Source organism: Urocitellus parryii, chromosome 6 (assembly GCF_045843805.1).
Source record: "Urocitellus parryii isolate mUroPar1 chromosome 6, mUroPar1.hap1, whole genome shotgun sequence".
NCBI classification, from domain to species: Eukaryota; Metazoa; Chordata; class Mammalia; order Rodentia; family Sciuridae; genus Urocitellus; species Urocitellus parryii.
Window position 1 is genome coordinate 14,777,395 of NC_135536.1, and position 14,677 is coordinate 14,792,071.

At 42.0% G+C, this 14,677-nt stretch overlaps 1 pseudogene; it reads left to right on the top strand.

Annotated features, from left to right (window-relative positions):
- Nucleotides 1–13,555: 13,555 nt before the first annotated feature.
- LOC113186752 (U5 spliceosomal RNA) lies at nucleotides 13,556–13,679 on the top strand (annotated as a pseudogene).
- The last annotated feature ends 998 nt before the right edge of the window (nucleotides 13,680–14,677 follow it).

Here is a 14,677-nt window from a genome sequence, read left to right on the forward strand (position 1 = left end):
CACCGATGGGCACTGGTGAAATGCTGTGGGCAGCCAGCTTTGGGGTGAGTCTTTGGAGGAGATCTCCAAGGATTTTTTCTTGGAGTTTCAGAAACTTAATTGAAAGGTTTTTTTGTTTTTGTTTTTGTTTTTGTTTTTTTAAAGCTTTCTGTGCACAGAGGGTCAAAGGGTATGGTTCAGTCTAGAGGAAACTTAGAGACCTAGGCTGTCACGAGGGGGCTGACTCCATGGCAGCTGTGTACCATCTGTGCAAGGGACTGCACTTTCCCCTCCTTGAAGACTGTTCCTTATCCCCTATGAATAAAGATGAACCTTCTCTTGGTGACCACTGAGGATGTGAACAGTGGGTCCTGTCTGCTCAGCCACCAGCTTCTCACCTGGTCTTCCATTTCAGGAAAACCGCATTATGTAGATCACAGTCACCTGCGTATATAATAGGCCACGGGGTGGTTCCGTAGCTGTGCACTCGCCTGTTTTTTGTTCTCTCTTCAGCCCAAGGTTTAATATCAATACTGATTCTTCATATTGAACACCAGACTTAACACATTTGCTCCTTAGAGACCAACACTACTGGCTTAAAATGTGTTCCTGTATAGTTATGCCCAGGGTTAGTTGCATAAGTAACAGTAGTTGAGCAGGTGTCTGAGATGATTATTTAACTAGTTATTAATTGAAGGGTATTTTATTTTTTTAATATTTATTTTTGTGTTGTAGTTTGACACAACACCTTTATTTACTTATTTTTATGTGGTGCTGAGGATCGAACCCAGGGCCTCGCACGTGCTGGGCGAACACTCTACCACTGAGCCCCAGCCCCAGGCCCTCAAGGGTATTTTCTTTCTCCCCACTTTAGATTGACTTTGTAATCACATCTGTAAAAAATGCTATTAGCAAGTTGTGTATTTCAAGTGCTCCTATTAAAGATGCCACCTGACTTTTAGTGCACTGCTTGAAGCACTTAGAGACGACAATGCTTTTATAAGTAATGATTTTGTTCTTTTTATAATGTACTGTTTATTTTTAATTGATGTAATAATTGTACATATTTATGGGTTACAGTGTGACATTTAAATACATGTATACAGTGTTCAGTGATCAGATCAGAATAGTTACACATTCATCACCTCAAACATTTTCCATTTCTTTGAGTTGGAGTCATTTGAAATCCTCTCTACTAGCGGCTTTGAAAATCACATTTAATTGTTGTCACCCACAATTTATGAATAAACATTTTTGACATAAGGACTAGTGAAATAACTCATTTGTATAAAGCACTTTGTTTGACATATTCTTCAGGCAAATTTTGATGCTGTGAAACTCTCTCCTTCCTATCATACATGTTTTCTTTCTTTCCTTCCTTCTTTTTTTGGGACAGGGTCTCACTAAATTGCCCAGGTTGGCTTTGAACTGTGACTCTCCATACTCCCAAGTAGCTAGGATTACAGGGGTGCCACTGTTCCTGGCTCTAGATGCATTTTATTTTCTTTGACTTTTTGAAAATAACTTTATTTCATTTTTAAAATTTATTTTTAACGTGGTGCTGAAGGTTGAACCCAGTGCCTCACATGTGCTAGGTGAGCGTTCTACCACTCAGCCACAGTCCCAGCCCCTGGATACGTTTTGTTTTCAACATAACATCCCTCTTTCATTCTCTAAGTGTCAAGGGCTTCTTTGTGCTGGGCTCGGCTGGGACACCTGGGTGCAGTGGAAATGGAGGATCAGCCCTTGGCGGCTCTCTGCTTTTCTTTACCTTGGAGGGCTCCTTGGCTCTCAGGGCTGGAACCTGGGGAGAGCTCATTCTTCAAGGTGCTCAGCTCTGCAGTTCCCATACAGGGGGGTTTTTGACCCCGCTCACTTATTATATTGTATGAAACCAGACTCTGTCTCTGGGCTGGTCTGGGTTTGGGAGGCATATGTTCCTAGGCCTTGAAGAGTCTGGTGAGGAGGCCAGGAAGCTGTTCCAAGTAGGAAAGTAGAAGTAGGAATTAAAGCGATATGGTGGTACCGGGGTCAGAACAGAAGGAGGGGGAGAGAAGCCAAAGCAGTCAAACCTTGAATGGGGGGATGGAAAGGGGGGTGATGTCACAGTACAGAATGCACTAGGAGGAGGAGACTGGAGGCAGGGGACCAGTCAGGAGGCTGATTGACCATTACAAGAATAGTGTAATAATAGTATCGATCAAGTGACAGATTTTGCTTCTTTTGGAGAAGAGAAGCTTTGAGAATAGAATGAAAACTCTAGGTATTCTTAGAAAATATGCACACATGTATCAAGTATTATGTGTAATTTGGGAGACTTGGGGATCCCAATGGATGATAAAATAAATGGATTTGGAGTCTCCAAAGAGGAACACTTGCACTGTGTAACTGGTGGAAATCAATAGGGAGATTCGGATGAGGAAGTGCATTGGGAGGGAAGGTAATGGATTTGTTTCCCATAACAGGATGTGGGGTGGAGCTGTGCCTGGGGCAGCAGGGCTGGAGAGGGAGACCGAGGGTATTTGATTAGATTGTAAGAGTTTTCATTTTGAGAATGAATGAGTTCTGCAAATTAACAAAAAGCAGAAAACAATCAAGTACATCTCAATAATCTCAATATGAAAACAGAGGCCACATTTATGTGGGTAATAGTCCTAGAAGAGTTTGGGATTGCTGTGGAAAAAACTGCATGTCAAAAAGCAGACACAAGGGCTGGGGTTGTAGTTCAGTGGTAGAGCACTTACCTTGCCTGTGTGAGGCACTGGGTTTGATCCTCAGCACTACATAGAAAATAAATAAAATAAAGGAACGATGTCCATCCACAACCAAAAATTTAAAAAAAAAGCAGACACAAAGTAAATTCTTAAGTCAATGATTTCAACAATATTTATTATCAAGCTTAAACATTAAACAAGTTGTCAAAATCAAGATCGGGATAGAAGCTGAGCATTTACGATCATAGCTACAGTATAGTGATTATTATTATTGAAAGGTTAATAAAATAGGTACTTGTCACTCTGTTTTTCTATATGCTTAACAAAACACTGTTGAAATCTTGTTCCCAGGATGTGTTGTCCCCAACTGTGAACTGTTTGCTAATCTTGTTCCCAGAATGTGCTGTCCCAAACTGCCAAACTGCAGGATACACTCCCTCACTCGGTTGCAGGCAAACTGCTCACTCGCCCTGACCTGTCAATGAACTTCCCTCCCTGCCCTCTCCAAGAAAAGTATATAAGCTCTGCTCAAGCTGTTCTCAGGACTCTATCTCTCTTTGCTATAGAGAGCTCGGGCCCCAACATGCTGGTCTCCAAATAAACCCACCCTTCTGCTTTTGCATAAGACAGTCTCTTGTGGTCTCTTACTCCGACGTTTCGCCGGACCCTTACATTATAAGTTAACACCAACAGGTACATGAAGGTCTCAAAACTCTTCACACCCACTCCCACCATGTCTGAATGCTACAATGGAAGTTCAGGTCAAAATAACAGGACTCTTTTCTGCCTTAGATTCTCTGCTTTAACCCTCTCAAGATGGCAGCTGGGGCCCCAGCATCTTTTGACCCAGAGCTTGCTTGCATTCAAGTGGAACCTCCCTGGAGTCTGTTCTCTTAGGAGAGATAAGGGAGGCTTTGGGGAATTTGGCAGTCTTAACTGGGACCAAAGAGATCCACCTATTCCAGGGACTAAGGTGGGTTGCATTCCTGCATCTTCCTTCTGTCATCTGCCCAGGCTGTGGCCACTTTCCCAAAGATGCTGGTGGCCACTGGATAGGCCACCACCTGCAGAGATGCAGAGCCCTGAGTCAGTCCAGGCTGGGACTGCCCATACCATATGCACCCCAGATCTGGGCACCATTCATGGCTGTCTCTATTTAATACACCTACACTAAGTTACTCATCCAGGTTCCTTGGGGAACCTGAAATCAGATACTTTAGAATGAACTATGTGGGTATTTTTGGGCAGAGTGATTTATTTACAAAATAGTAATTTTTGGTGGTAGGTTTGGAGGCCTAGAGTAGTCTTTATTTCCCACAGGCTACCTAGCTTTTGGGACCTATTAGGATGATTATGACATCATAGAGCCAAAAAAACCAACTTTCCTCAGAATACACATCAACTGTAATCTTGTTGCTTCTATTTTTTTTTTTTTGTAGCAATAACCTTTAGTCAGAAACCATCAAATGATCCAGGCACAGTGGTGCACTCCTATAATCCCAGTGACTTGGGAGGCTGAGGCAGGAGGATCACAGGTTCAAGGCCAATTTCAGCACCCCTGTCTCAAAAAAATAAAAAGGGCTGGGGATGTAGCTAGTGGTAAATGCCCCAGGGTTCAATCCCCAGTATCAAAAATGAATAAAACACCCAATAACAAAGAGAAGCTATTCATGCCAAGATCTTCATCCACTGGATAAACTACAACCCTATACAATCTTCACTGCATGAACGATGGACCCTGGAGAATTGGGCCAGCCCTGCCTGTGACATGGCAGGTAATGGCCTTAGTGGGAAGGGGGAATGAAGGACCTACTCTAACTCAGGACAAAGGAAGGGATAGTTTTGTCTAGCCAAGATATTCCAGATCAGACTAATCAGGAAAATTGTATGAAAATTGAGTTCACATGATATTTTTGATATAGGAATAATATTACTAATATTATTCAAGTCTTCTTGTGTAATGGGTATTTCACATAATGTTGCAAAAGTTTAATACATGCTTATTAATTAAACATCTACCACTTCCTCTTAGCACAGGTTTCCTTCTTGTATTTTGGCTGGGCTGATCTCAAATTGCCTGAGCAGCCTGGGGCTCCCTGCAACCCCTTGGAATTAGTAGTACAGTGTCAGGTCATCAAGCCTGTTTTTCTGCAAGAATATTGAGCTTTTCCTCCCTTCCCATATCCTTTCCTCTTCTGCCAAGTAAAAAGTTTCCCTTTCCATTGGCACATTTCCAATAAACGGAGTCACAGGGCAGAGGCTCGGTGGGTTGGGCTGGCTGGAAGAAACTTTTGCCTGGGTTGAGGGTGGCTGCTTGGAACCCTACTGGCTTGTATTGACCAAGGTTGCTGTTGCTGAATTTGGACTCTTGCTGAGCCCAGTTGTGCTTCTGTCCTCTTGGCCAACAGTTCTTTGCCCTAGCTCATCTGTGATTATGACAGCAGCAGGGTGAGACCTCCTCTAATCTTTCCTTGCTCAGCCTTACCTCTCGAGAGTTTTCCATCAAGGACAGTGATCTACACAGGATGCCTCTCCTGCAATGACTAAACAGCCTCCCAGGGGGAATGTCATCCCTGTGTGATGTGCTCTCAGTCCCCCACCCCAGGGCTGGGCTAAGGGCTGTTACTGCTCAATAAAACAGTCCAAGAAATCAAATGCATGGACACATTTTGGTCTTGGCATGGAGCATAACAATCACTTCTGGAAGTTCTAAATATTTGCAGGGTGATATGACAAATGTCAAATGTCAATACTTTCAAAATCTCAGCTGCCTCTTAACAATACACTGGGTCCTAGAGATTTCTGCTTTTTAGCTCCATGGATGATATTGGTTTGCCAGGACATAAGCAGCTACTCAAGGGCAGAAGCCAGGTTTCCTCAAGCATCCTGACTATGGAAGGATCACTTCTGGAATGTTCTTCTCAAGCCCACCAATTTCTGGAGCCCAGCATCGCTGACTAGCATATTAGAAATACTAATTTAGTCTTTCTTCTTTAATTCGTGATTCCATTTTTTTTTTTTAAATCTGCCCAGCATAGTTCATCTGATTGCTCAGGGTCTCAGCCCACGATGCATAAAGTCTCACAGCAATTGAAAAAGTAACGAATAACACCCAAGGCAGTAAATAAATCACCAAGTTCATTAACTCAAATCGCTGAATGTCAACTTGTAGAACACTACAGCGTGGTGTAAAATAACGTTACCCGACAGCGTAAGAAGGGGAAAGTGGCAATTATTTTTATATTAATTTTTAATAGACTTTTGACTGCTCATAAGAGATATTAAACATTAAAATAATTTAATCCATATGCTGGCATTCTTCAAACCACGGATTTGCGAGCAAAATAAGTGCCACGTCTTTTTAAGACATTAAAGATTCAACAGGGATAATTAACTTGAAGGTCAAGGAGGAAACCGTGATCAGCGCCTTCTGCAGAGTCCGCTGCAGCTCGTGCGGCCGAAAGCTGAAGGGGGTGTGAGACCGGCAGCCGGCGGCTCGGGACTCTCGCGAGATGTTGCAAGACCGGTTTTTGCGGATTCTGATCCGTTGGCTAAACTTTTGAGCCTAGTTAAAAAAATCAGGGGATGAATTTCCCTCCCCGTTGTCGCCTCTCGGTCTAACCTGGAAAGATCGGGCTCCTGTGCTCACGCCGTTCAAGCTGCACGTGTGAAAGTTCTGCCTATGACGTCAGCATCACCAACGAGGCGGAGCGAGACTGGAATGTGGCTTTGAAGGACCGTCACCACCGTGTGACCATTTCATGGCTGAGGTCTTTGAATTTGAGGGCCCTGACTCGAATGTTGGTTTTTTTTTTTTCCTCCCCAGCCCTGGGGATTGAACCCAGGGGCATTCTACCCCTGGGATGCATCTCCAGCCCTTTCAAATTTTGTATTTTGAGACAGGGTCTCACTAAATTGCTGAGGCTGGTGTTGAAATTGCGATTCTCTTGCCTCAGCCTCCCGAGTCCCTGGGATGGCAGGAGTGCACCACCACGTCCACCTGAGTTTTGATTTTTGAAGTATGAAAACTCACTCAAAATAAATAACAAATTGGGATGATTTTTCACTAAAGGAAAGCGGTCAGTCGCATCAGGGGCTGAATTCCTTGATAAGCCAATCAGGTGCTGTACCAACACATAATGAAGTGTTGATTGATTTTTCTTAGTGGAAAAGTGGATCTAGCTGTAGAATTCCATTGGGTTGCACTGAAATTGTACCTATAATTCCTAGTGCTCAAGAAAGGAATTTATTTTTTCTTGAAATTTGGTTAGTACTTTTTTTTTGGGGGGGGGGGATACTGGGGATTGAACTCAGGGGCACTCAACCACTGAGCCACATTCCCAGCCCTATTTTGTATTTTATTTAGAGACAGGGTCTTGCTGAGTTGCTTAGCACCTTGCTGCTGCTGAAGCTGGCTTTGAACTTGTGATCCTCCTGCCTCAGTCTCCTGAGCCACTGGGATTACAGACTTGTGCCACCTCACCCAGCCTGGTTAGTATTTTTGCCTACTCTAACAGGGCATTTTGATTTAAATTATCTAGTTTCGCCAGCCACAAAGATCAGATTAACTAAATGATGGCCAAATACTCATTAAGCTCATTCAGAAATTCTACTGGCCAATTTCTATTTTGTTAGGTTCACAATTTTTTCTACAAATTATTTCCACTCTAGATTGTCACCTGCTTCATGTCACTAGCTTCTTTGATAGTGCATCTTGTAGAGCCACCTTGTACAGATATTTATGCAAAAAATTAGCAATCAGAAATCAAGGTTAAATAATCCCCAAAATATAAAGTTGGGACTGGAAATGTCCTTTTGAAAATATTTTTTCTACTTTATTATAAAGGTGAAAAAAATCATTATGTATTATTCATAAAAGTATAAAGTTTACTATATATCTTGTTTATGATTTACTACCCAGTTAATATTGGGACATACAAACTTACCAAAAAGTGTGGTCCTACTAACCCTATTGTTTTAAAGACTTTTAAGAAACATATAAGTCATGGCAGCTTTCCAAGCTAATAAGTTTAATTGACTTCATCACTTCTAAGGCTGCATGATATTTTACAGAATGGTCCCTTAGGTCATTTCCCATTTTTCACTATTATAAACATGATGGATGCATGTTTAAGATAAATTCTTCAAAGAGGACTTGCAACTTCAAAAGTATTCCTCTTCCCCTCCGCCTACCTCTTTTTTTTTTTTTTTGGTAACTACATATTACCAAATCCTCATCCAGAAGATTTTTGCTTAGGGCTGAAGGTGTAACTCAGCTTTAGAGAGCTGACCCAGCATGCAGGAGGCCCTGGGTTCCTCATCTCCCCATCAATGTATAATAATGCTTCCTTTTCCCACATGCTAGTATTTTCAGTCTTATAAATGATTGCTATAATTTATTGTGGTAAAATTCACATTTCTTTGATTATTAACGAAAAGAGCAACTTTTCCTGTGATTACTTACATCTTCTTTTGTGAATAGTATTTTTATTTCCTTAGCTCTTTTTATGGAAGTCGCATTTTTCTTATTAATTTATAAAAGCTCTTTATATAGGATATTAGTTCCAGAGAGTATAGACCACAATCTGTTTACAAGTTTTTTGGTAAAACTATGATTTGACTCAGATCATCTTTGTTTAATAACCCTCCCTTGGGTGAACCTGTCCCAAGAGATGTTTCTAAACACACACCATATCTGAGGAAGAGACCACCATGTGATCTTGCTGGCTGGGTTCCTGGTAGTGGTGTCAAAGGAGGCGGAAGGAGGAAGGGCTCCTTACCCTGTGGCTTGCTGGGTGCGGAAGCCCTTCTGGCCCCGTGTGTTATCTTGTTCCAGGCGATGGTTTTCCACGGTGTCATTTGCTATCACAGTACATAAAAGAGACTTCATTCTCTCCCATTCTGAGGTGGGCATTCAGACTAGACTGAGGAAGAGGGCAGCACAGTGGTAGGGAATGGCTGTGGTGTGTGTGTGTGTGTGTGTGTGTGTGTAAAGGATTTGAAAGGCAGAATCTTCATGAATTCTTTTTAGATGGTGACAGTGGCATCTTTGGTGGCATAATTTCTTTTCCTCTCCCATCACAAGGTTTGTGGCTGATGGCTTTCACCACTATTGCAAAAGACAGATTAATAAGAGAAAAGCAAATTACTTCACCCAAGGGTTCTGTGACGAGGGAGACCTCAGAAATGAAGAGTCAGGGGAAAAAGAAATGTAAGAAAAGAAAAAGAAAAGGAAAGGAAAGAAGCCTCCGGGCCCCAGGGAGGACTGCGTTTCTGTGGACAGGCGGACAGGTGGACAGGCGGACAGGTGCGAGGCCAGGTCAGGAGGATCGGAGACACCAGCTCCTGTTTGTTCAGACTCATCCTGGCCTCCACGTCTTCATTCCGTTCCTCTGGTTATGGACAGACACCTGTCCCTTGAGCATCTTGTGACCCACTTTCAGGAGAGGTAAGTTGGAGAATTTCCCTAGGGCCATGTTCATGGAGAAAGGCGGAAAAAGGTCAGAGGGTAACTTTTCTATTTCTGCAGTTTTCTCAATTTACTTCCATTTCAAACCCTTGAAATGTCAAGGTGTCATACTTTTTTTTTTTTTTTTTAGAGAGAGTGAGAGAGGAGAGAGAGAGAATTGAGAGAATTTTAATATTTATTTATTTATTAGTTCTCGCCGGATACAACATCTTTGTTGGTATGTGGTGCTGAGGATCGAACCCGGGCCGCACGCATGCCAGGAGAGCGGGTTACCTCTTGAGCCACATCCCCAGCCCCAAGGTGTCATACTTTAGCAATCATATTCTGAGCCCCAACATTGGGCACTTTCATTCCTGTAGATGTAACTCTTCTTCCCTCCCCCCTCCCTTCCTTCCTCTCTCTTTCCCTTTCTTCTTTTTTTCAGGGCTGGGGACGGAGCCCAGGGTCTCATACACATGAGGCAGGCACTCTGCCACTGGGTACATCCCCAGTCTTAATATTTTATTTCTTCTGTTTCAACCAGGGATTTTTCAGCCTCAGTACTGTTGACATTTGGGGCCAGATGTTCCTTCGTGGTGGGGGCAACCGGTGCATGGTAAGATGTTTTGCAGCCTCCCAGGTCTCTACTGTGGATGCCGGTAGCAACCCCCCAGTTGTGGCAGTCAAAACCATCTTCAGACATTGCCATATGCCCCCTGGGGTGGAAAATTGCTCCTCCCTATACTGAAAGCCACTGATTTAAATAAATATTTATTTTATTTAAATAAAAAGTCAAGGCTTTCTGCCTCACCTGCCCACAGCCAGGAGAAGGGCCCAAGACACACAGGCCACATAGTGGAGAAGGTTTCAAATGGAGGCCAGAACCAACCAGCCCTTAAAATACCACTTTTCTAGGCAGAGAAAGGCTGTCTGAATAGTATAGGATTTTAACTGTTTGTTTAAGAATTATTTTTTAAAAATGGTTAGTGTTGTTTCTTTTATCTCTTTGATTAACAACATAATATTTTTTTATATTTATTTTTTAGTTGTACAGAATACCTTTATTGTGTTTATTTATTTTTTATGTGGTGCTGAGGATCAAACCCGGGGCCTCGCACATGCTCTACCACTGAGCCACAACCCCAGCCCCACAACATAATATTTTAAAAAGCTCACAACATTCATTGGGCTGGGGGTGTAGCTCAGAGGTAGAGAGCATGCTGAGCACGTGTGAGTCTCTGGGTTCAATTCCCAAGACCAATGTATAAAATAAAACCATTTATCATTTTTTTAAAGAGCCATAATCACAACAAAAGATGAAAATTCTAAGCTCTTCAAGGAGATGGGCCTGGTAGTACACGCCTCTAATCCCAGCAGCTCGGGAGACTGAGGCAAAAGGATCATGAGTTCAGAGCCAGCCTCAGCAAAAGCAAGACACTAAGCAACTCAGTGAGACCCTGTCTCTAAATAAAATACAGAATGGGGCTGGGGATGTGATTCAGTGGTTGAGGGCCTCTGAGTTCAATCCCTGGTACCCGCTCCGTCTCCCCCAAAAGAATAAGCTCCAACAAGATTCATTTAACCTTTAAAAACTCTGGTTAGCCAGACATAGTGACACCTGCCTATAGTCCCAGCTACTCAGGAGGCTGAGGTGAGAGCCCCAGGGTTCAAGACCAGCCTGGGCAACGTGTTGAAACATGCCCCCCCCCCAATAAAAAGACTCTGGTTAAAGCCACTTTTATCCAGGGCTCTCATGAAGTGCCACAGCCTGAATACATGAGCTTCCTTACAAGAGAGCAAACGTAAATGCAGTTTCTCCACACCATTATCAAGGAGTGTTGGTGACTTCCCTCTGTGTATTTCTGCAGGATTTCTCAAACCTTATGTATCTCAGATGTATTCTGGCTTAAGGAAATTATAAATTACGCTTAAATAGATTGCTTTAGCTATGACCAAAGATTGGAATTGTGTCCACATATTGAGACATTTCCAAATCAAGGTCCCCACAGCTTCCAAACAAAGCAGAAGAGCAGACCACATTTGTTTTTATGTGGTGCTGAGGATCGAACCTGGGCCGCACGCATGCCAGGCGAGTGCGCCACCGCTTGAACCACATCCCCAGCCTAGACCACATTTGTGAAGTGGCTCAAGTTCTTTCCTCTCTTTGCTGTTATCTCTGGTTCCCAAAGGGCACATTTCTTTCTTTTACTTCACAGGGACTATCAGAGAATTCCTTAAGACTGAATGAGTTGATAGACCTGTTTCTCCAGATCGCCTGAGCTGGGGAGTGAATGAGGATTCTTTCCCATTCAAGATGAAAGGGAGTTGGCTTTTATATGTTCTGGGTAGACCAGTTTAAAAAAGTTCATTCCTTGTTCAAACTAATTGAAACATGCCCAGACTCTGGGATGGTGACCTGGTGTGAGGAAATGTCATCATTCACTCACTCATTCTGTATTATTTAGGACTCTTGGGTGCAAATGACAAACTGAACTTAGATTTGATTCCTGAAATGGGGAAATTAGGATATTTGACTGTTTCCTAGAACCCAAGCATAGAAATGAGGCTGAGCTTCAAAGACAACTACAAGCAGAGTTCCAAAACCTTGGGGACTCTCCAACTTACATCCGGTTTCACCTCTCTCTCTCTCTCTGCAGGTGGGTTTCCTCTGCCTCTCCACCAGCTCCTGAGCTATTTTATCTTTCAGTATAGACACAAGAGTGACTAGATTTTATCTTACAATTCTATTTCTAAAATTTCCAGAAAAGAACATTGTTTGGCCTGGCTTGGGTCAGAGCTGGGTTGAACACCTATCAGCTGAAGACATTTTTAGCTTTTCATTGCTATGACCAAAATACCCGACCACAACTTAAAAGACTTAAAAAAAGGAAAAGTTTCTTTTAGCTCCTGGTTAGAGGTTTCAGTCCTTTGCTGTGGGCAGAGGTGTGGTGGAACATCATGGCAAAAGGGTGTGGAGGAGGAAAGTTGTTGGCTCATGGCAGCCAGGAGGAAGAGAGGGAGAGAGGCAAAGAGGGGGAGAAGAAAATAGAAGAGGAGCTCTTCTAGGGCCTGCTTCCTCCATAGGTCCCACCTCCCAGTAGTTCATTCAGCTGTCAATGGATGAATCTGCTTACTCCATAATCCATTGATGAACCCAGAGCCCTCAGGATCCAGGCATTCCCTAAAAGCCCCACCTCTGAACCTCGGTGCATTGGGGACCATGGTTTCAATACATGAGGTTTTGGGGGACATTCTAGCTTCAAACATAACACCTGATATACCAGTCGGTGCTGGGACAACCAGGCCACATTGCACTGACCTGACCTTGGGGATTAGTGTTCAGTTTATTAAAACAAATTAAAATCCCTCATTTGCTCTTAAATTTTTAAATATCAGGTGGTCACACACCTATGGAGCTATAGGGAAAATACATAACACTTCCATCACTCGCCTTCAAAAGATTCCCCAGGACCCTCTGTAGAACATCCCTTCCTCTGCTCCCAGACCTCTCTGATGGCTAGTCTACTTTCTGTCACTATACATTAATCTGTATTTTCTAGGATTTTGTATAAATGGAAACATACAGTAAGCACTATGGGTCTAGCTTATCTCACTTACCATGCTGATTTCGAGATTCACTTCTGTTGAATGTTGCAATAGTTTGTTCCTTCTTATTATGATGATTTTTTTTTTCAGAAAAGCCACATTTTTCTTTTTTTTTTTTTTAATATTTATTTTTCAGTTCTCGGCGGACACAACATCTTTGTTGGTATGTGGTGCTGAGGAGGATCGAACCCGGGTCACACGCATACCAGGCGAGCGCGCTACCATTTGAGCCACATCCCCAGCCCAGAAAAGCCACATTTTAATTACTGGTTAAAATTTTTTGTATCATGGAATATTTCAATATGCTTAACAGAAAAGGACAAAATAGGGTATGAATTCCCATGTACACATTAACCCAGTTTCAGCAATTATCAAGCCAGGGCCGGTTTTGTTTCTACCTTATCTCTACCCATTAACTACCTCCTGTATTAATTTGAAGCAAATCTTAGATGTCATTCATTTCTTCTGTCAGTATTTAGGAATTTACTTCTAAGAGATAGGGACCCTTTAAAAAAAGATAAAATCACAATACCATTGTCATGCCTATAATATTTTAACAATAATACCTTAATTTTACCAAATATCCAGTCAGTGTTCAAAGTTACATACAGTGTTTGAATCAGAAGCCAAACAAGACCTCAGTTAAACTATTTATCAATATATCTCTCAAATCTCTTTGCATGTGTAAGTCCCCTTAGTTCATTTGTGCTGGTCTAATAAAATACCTGAGTCTGGGTAATTTATAAATAATAGAAAAGAATTTCTTCATTATGCACAACTATAATGTGCCAATAAAAATGTGGAAGAGATATTCGGGTTATTCTGCAGATCGTATAAATCTTTTGCCTTTTACTAAAGATTTTCTTGGAGAGGAACAACAACAACAACAACCAAAAAAAAAAAAAAGTGGGAGAAAAAGAAATATTTCTTTCTTGCAGACCTGGAATGTGGGAAGTCTGTGATCAAGTCCCTGGCAGGCTTAATATGTGGTTAGAGGTGTTTCTGCTTCCAAGATGGTACCTAGTTGCTATATCCTCACATGGCAGAAGACAGAAGGGAAAGTGGGAGGAACACTGTTTCCCTCCACCCATATTTTTAAGGTTGCTAATCCCACCACTTGAGTTAATCACTCACTAAAGTGGTGAAACTTAATCTGCTTCTTAAGTTTCAATGTGTGAATTTTGGAGGAGACAGAAATAGTCAAGCCATAGCATCCCTTTGTGGCTCTCTATTTTTTTTTTCCTTATACTTTGTTGAAGGAACTATGTAGCTTGTTCTCTATGGATTCTTACAATCAGGATTTTGCTAACTGTCTTCTCTAGTAGTATTAACATATCTCTCTGTCCTCTTCATATCTTGAAATTTTGTTGGATATAAAGGAATAAATGTTTTAATTGAAAAAAAATTTTTTGGTTCTTTCTTTTTTAAAAATATTTTATTTTGGTTGTAGAGAGATGCAATACCTTTGTTTATTTATGTGGAGCTGAGGATCGAACCCAGGGCCCCACACATGAGAGGCGAGTGCTCTATCGCTGACCCCCAGCCCCAGCCGCAGATTTTTTTTAATTTAATTTTTTAAATTTACATATGACAGCAGGATGCATTACAATTCTTGTTTCATATATACAGCACAATTTTTCATATCTCTGATTATATACATAGTATATTCACACTGATTCATGTCTTCATACATGTACTTTGGATAGTAATGATCATCACATTCCACCATCATTAATTACCCCATTCCCCCTCCCTTCCCCTCCAATCCCTCTGCCCTATCTAGAGTTCGTCTATTCCTCCCATGCTCCTGTTCCCTATCCCACTAGAAATTAGCCTCCTTATATCAAAGAAAACATTCAGACTTTGGTTTTGTTTTTGGGATTGGCTAACTTCACTTAGCATTATCTTCTCTAACTCTATCCATTTACCT